The 6,042-nt window shown below is 41.9% G+C and overlaps 1 protein-coding gene and 1 pseudogene across 1 annotated transcript in view; both read left to right on the forward strand.

Moving 5' to 3' along the window:
• The window catches only part of HDAC9 (histone deacetylase 9), a 900,368-nt gene that overhangs the window by 633,400 nt on the left and 260,926 nt on the right, over nt 1-6,042 (forward strand). The window lies entirely within an intron of this gene.
• LOC108303080 lies at nt 3,061-4,807 on the forward strand (annotated as a pseudogene).

Here is a 6,042-nt window from a genome sequence, read left to right on the forward strand (position 1 = left end):
CTATTTCTTTCTCCATACTAGCCATTGCCTCTGACTCTCCTACTTGCCGGAGCATAGCAAAACTGCCCAGATATTCTGGAAAATCCAGGAACACTGGCCAGTGTTAGTGACAGCCTTTTTAATCAATCAAGCCCGGTGCTCTCCCTGTGGATTCAGAGAGTTTTTGTTCAAAACCAGATATATAATACAGAGGAATAATTTTTTGCATGTAGAAAGAGCAATAGCCTTTAAGAATTACTTATTTCTCTATTCTTTCTCCTGAAAGTGTCTTTTATTAAACCATAATATTTCAGAGAATACAGAGTAACAACCATTCTATCATAATACTATTTCTATACTGAAATAATTTTCTTAATTACAAAGTAAGCTTAACTACAAATTTTCATGCTGATGTCCCCAAGTTTGCTGCTGAATATTACTGTAATCCTATGGGTAAAGTTTCTTTCCTTGGCTAAGAGGGGTGGCCCTTTTCTCACATACTTTAGTGTCTTCTAGTTTTCATGTATTCTTTTGAATGAATGAAGCAAGGTATCTGAGTAGTAGACACATCCTATAGTTTAAGGAAACTGTGTTGCCAAACGGATAGGGTTTGTAGAACTTAAAAGAATCCAGGTGAAAGAGTGGACCCAGTATCATAAACAGGACATAATCTTACCCTGATCATTCAAACTAAAGACTAGGTCATTTCAGATAGTATACTTCCCCTCATAATGTCAGGATTTTAGTATTTATCAAAGCATGTATTCCAAAAACAGATAGGAAGGTGAACTTAAGATTCCTTTCATATTTAACGGATTTGATGAGGCAATTCCTTGCCCACACGAGAGATTATATAGAGTTTTTTTTGAAAATTGTTATTATATAAAATTATTTAGAAAGTACAGGATTTTGTACTTAATAGGCATTCAATAAAAATTTTAGTTGAATCAATGAATATTAATATCATAGTAAAGACGAATTTACTAGTTCAATTTAAATACACCAAAAGTAAAATTTACATTGTAACTATTGTTCTGCTAAAGGGTAACTAAGTTATTTACAAGTTACAATACCTAAGTAGAATCTTTGTTGGCTTATTTGAACTTACAAGAATGTTGCATCTTCACACTGAAAATCTTACAAGAAAAAGGCACAGTATTTCAAAATCATGCAACATATGCAATTTATAATAATAGCTTCTCCAATGTCATTGGGATTACTATATGCGTATATACGTGTGTGTGTGTGTGTGTGTGTGTGTGTGTGTATATATATATATATATATATATATATATACTTGATGTGTAACATTTATTTAGTATTATTCCAAATCCTAAGGAAAGTAAATGCATCATTTCACACTGCTATTCCACATATTGCTTGGCTTTAATCCAGACTTAGATTTCTACTGTAGCCTGAATACTACTGTAATCCACATGATCTCAAAAATCACTTAATATTTCTAATGATCTTGATTTCAGATGAGAACTTTAAGGTTTTCATTTCTAGTATAATTGAAAATATTAATCTCCTTCCTTTCAACTTCTTAATATCTATTTGTGGCAGCACAGACATCTTAAACAATCTAAAGGAACATTCACATATGTAGACCCTCTCATCTGCATGGGAACCATTCCAAGACTCCCAGGGGATACCTGCAACTTCCAGTAGTAGTGAATCAGTTCCGGTCAATAGGAACCCCTTTCTGTTCATGTCTTCCACCCACAAATTTATGGCCTTTTCCATCTTAACTAAGCAGTTCTCATACACTGTGGCCATAACTTTTGCAATGTGAGGTGAGGTGGGACAGCAAAACAATCACAAATTTCTTTTTTCTTCTTCACAACTACATGAATAGAAGATTCCTTCTTACCATAGATCTCAGCAGCCTCAGCATATGATTTTTTTAAATTTTCTTAGGTTGAGAACTTATACCTTTCTTTTAAACGAAGCTCTTTAAAGTTTATTCTTTGGCATATCCAAATTGTCAGCATCACTACTCTTGCACTTTGGAGCCATTACAAAGTAAAAAATAATTAAAAACATGCATTGGTGATACTGCCTGTGTCAACGTGATCATCAAGACAGCTATTAAATGACTAAAGAGCAGGTGGCATAGACAGCATGGAGCCGCTGGACAAAGGGATAATTCCCATCCTGGGCTAGTTGTAGTGGGGCAGTGTAAGACTTCATCATGCTGCTCAGAATAATGCACAATTTAGTGTTTGGGTGTTATAGAATTGTATATTTCTGGAATTTTCCAGTTGATAAACCATAGTTGAAACTGTAGAAAGAGAAACCATAGATGGGGGAGGGGAGAGGCTATTTTATTTTAATTTATTTTAAGCAAGTTGTACGATCTTGCCATTGCACTCCAGCCTGGGCAACGAGAGCGAAACTCCACCTCAGAAACAAAAACAAAAACAAAAACAAAACCCCAGAAAGTCGTATAATCTCACACTCTCTATAGCTGTTCCGCTAAACAGCAAGGAGGCGGACACAGATACATTATAAAACTAGGCAACTGACTTAAATCCATTCCCTAAGAGCTATACTTTTTGGTGCTACTAAAAAGTTATTTGACACGAAAGTCACATAATTTTCAATGAACATCATTTAAACCTTCACCATCCATGTGCATCCTCTGCAGCTCACTTGATTAGTCACACAACTCCCCTTTTTGACAAGAACAAAACAATGTTCCAAGGGAGAAATAATACCTGAGTTTAGTAAGCTTCTGTGGAAGATGCAGTTTTCAGCACACCTGACTCCGCCGCCATTTCCTCGCCTGGCCTAACGGTTCGGCCAATCCCAGAGCGCATCGAGAAGGACAGCGGCTCCGCCAATGGGAGGCCGCCAATTTCGACCCCTTGCCTCAGCCAGGCCCAATCAGGTCCCGCCCCCGTCGCTCCCGGCCCGCCCCCGCAGAGCCTTCTCTCCTCCCTCTTTGTGCGTCTCGCGCCGTCGCCGCCCGTCGCGTGAGTGGGGCAGTCCAGTCAGGTGCAGTCTCCACGGGACGCTTGCGAAAGAGAAGCTGCAGCCGAGGAAAAGCAGCCTCCGGTGCCGCTCCCCGGGGGCGCCATGGCGACTGGAGCGAATGCCACGCCGCTGGACTTCCCGAGTAAGAAGCGGCAGAGGAGCCGCTGGAACGAGACATAATGGAACAAAAGACGGTGATTGCGGGAATACCTACAGTTATTCCCCCGGACTTACTCGAGAACAACAACAACAAAAAACCTTACAGAGTGCAGCTGCCGTTAGAAGACCTGACTCGTAAACTGCGCACGGGAGACCTGGGCATCTCCCCAACCCTCAGGACAGGTCCCCTTCCCCTGAGCCGTCTACAGTAACGAGGGGAAGCGGCTTAACACCCCAGAGTTCCGCACCCGCAAAAAGCTGGAAGAGGAGCGGCACAACCTCCTCACACAGATGGTTGCACTCAACCCAGATTTTAAGTCACCTGCAGATTGCAAACCTCCAGCAACAAGTGTGAGAGATAAAGTCATAATTCCACAAGTTGAGTATCCAGAAATCAACTTTGTGGGGCTGCTCAGAGGGCCCAGAGGGAACACTCTGAAGAACCTAGAGGAGTGCAGTGCCAAGATTATGATCCAGGGCATAGGGTCTGTGAAAGAAGGGAAGTTTGGGCGCAGAGATGGCCAGATACTGCCAGGAGAAGATGAGCCACTTAAGGCCCCTGGTCACCGCCAATACAATGGAGAACGTTAAAAAGGCAGTGGAACAACTAAGAAACGTCCTGAAGCAGGGTATCGAGACCCCGGAGTACCAGAATGATCTAAGGAAGTTGCAGGTTAGGGAGTTCGCTGGCTTGAATGGGACCTTTCGGGAAGACAACAGGATCTTATGATCCTGGCAGAGCTCAGAGACTTTCAGCATAACCAACACCACCGTGTGTACTGGTGGAGGGGCTGGCCACGTCGCTTCAGACTGCGAATTCCAAAGGCCTCATGATCCCGTCAGCTCAGGATAAAGCGCGGATGAAAAAAGAATATTTGTTCCTCATGGCTGAACTGGGTGAAGCGCCTGTCTCAGCATCTGTGGACTCCATCTCTGGGCCTGCCACCACACCCCTGGCCAGCTCACCTCGTCCTGCTGCTCCCGCCAACAACCCACCTCCACCGTCTCTCATGTCCACCACCCAGAACTGCCCACCCTGGATGAATTCTGGCCCTTCAGAGAGTCGGCTTTACCACGGCATGCACGGAGGTGATGCTGGTGGGTCCGGAGGTGGCCCCCAGAGTTTCCCACACCCATTCCCCAGCATGACAGGTAGGCATGGTGGACATCCCAAGCAGCACAACCCCAGTGGACCCCCAGCCACCACCACCGATGAACCAGGGCCCTCCTCCAATGGGTCAGTACCTGGGAAGTACGCCTGTAGGCTCTGGAGTCTATCACCTGCATCAAGGAAAAGGTATGATGGTGCCGCCGCCTCCAGTGGGCAGCTCCTGCCCCCTCCCTCGGGCCCCCTTCCCCCATGGCAACAACAGCAGCAGCCTCCGCCACCCCCTCTGCCCAACAGCAGTATGGCTTCCAGTACCCCCTTGCCATGGTAGCAAAATACGATGACTGCCACCACGAGTGTTGGCACAGGGTTCATCCCGCCATGATAACAGCAGCAGGTGGCTGCCGGCTTTTCCAGGAGCCCCTCAGATTCAAAGCAACCCCACTATGGTGCTCCTGCCACCCGGGGTCCAATCGCCCCTGCTGTTTGGGTCCCTCCCCCTCCTCCACGTCCGCTGCCAGTTTCCTCTGGCATGATGTATGCCCCGCCCACTCCTCCTCCGCCTCCCATGGACCTTTCTAACTTTGTCACCATGACGGGCATGGGGGTGGCGGGCATGCCGCCCTTTGGGATGCCTCCAGTTCCCCAACGCCTCCACCACAGAACCAGACTTGTTTTTTAAGGAAAAAAAAATTTTATATATATATATATATATATATGAATAGAAAAGAAAGTAGGCATAAATTGAATAAAATTATTTTTAAAAGATAATTGTTATATATTAGTTGAACTTTTGCAGTAACTTATAAAAATTCATACAAGTTCATTGAAGGCAATTTGGTAAATCTAGAATATTATAAGAGAAAGTCGCTCATTAGTCTGCCACTCAGGGGTAACCTGTATTAAAATATGTTTATACTTATTTTTCAAACAATATATTTTACTCTATGAGCTTCTCTTTAATAGAATAAAGAAAAGTTATTTGTATCCATATTTATGTGGATGTCTGTATGTGTATATCTCAAAGTATGTGTGTGTGTATTTGTATGTGTATATATACAGTGTATATGCATATGTGTGTGTGTGTTAAGGCCTTCCAGAGTAACTTCTGTTAATAACTATATTAGAATAGACTAATTTTTCCTTTTGTCAGGTAATCTATTTTTTAAATTGCTGCCTTCAAATATATGTGCTTGAAATTTCTTTCAAAAAACTCTTCCAAAATTTACTCCTCTAATAATCACTGAAGAAGATAAAAATAGCTATGTTTTTTGTTTAGGAGACTAATTCAACTTGATCACATATATCATGTGTCATAACATAAGCATTAACATAGAAAATATATTTATAAATATATAGTTATATAATACATATTATGTAATTGTATCTCATATACTTATATGCACACACACATATATATTTTTAGGGAGGTGCTTTTTATACTTGAGAATGTCATCCTGTTACCTTCATACATCCTTTGAAAACAGACTTACTGGGACACAAGCTTTTTGTTGGAAAAGTCTGGAAATGTGATCAAATGTTCAAGGGGTTTAGCACTGAAGAGTAGAAGTCTAAGGCCAATCTGATATGTGTTTATTTGTGGGAAGCCTGGTTATTCTTTCCTGGACATAAGACGTATTTTTGTTTTCCTTTTATTTTTTTAAAAATCATCTTTATGATAAATATTTGCAGTTATTTATTCACGCACGTATCTTTTTCTACTTATGGAAACATCCTCAATTAATCCTATTTCAAGTATACCTTGTTTTATTACATTTTACTTTAAAAATTGAAGGTTCGTAGCAATCCTACATTGA

The sequence above is a fragment of the Cebus imitator genome, unplaced genomic scaffold, assembly GCF_001604975.1.
Source record: "Cebus imitator isolate Cc_AM_T3 unplaced genomic scaffold, Cebus_imitator-1.0 Scaffold45, whole genome shotgun sequence".
Taxonomy (NCBI): Eukaryota; Metazoa; Chordata; class Mammalia; order Primates; family Cebidae; genus Cebus; species Cebus imitator.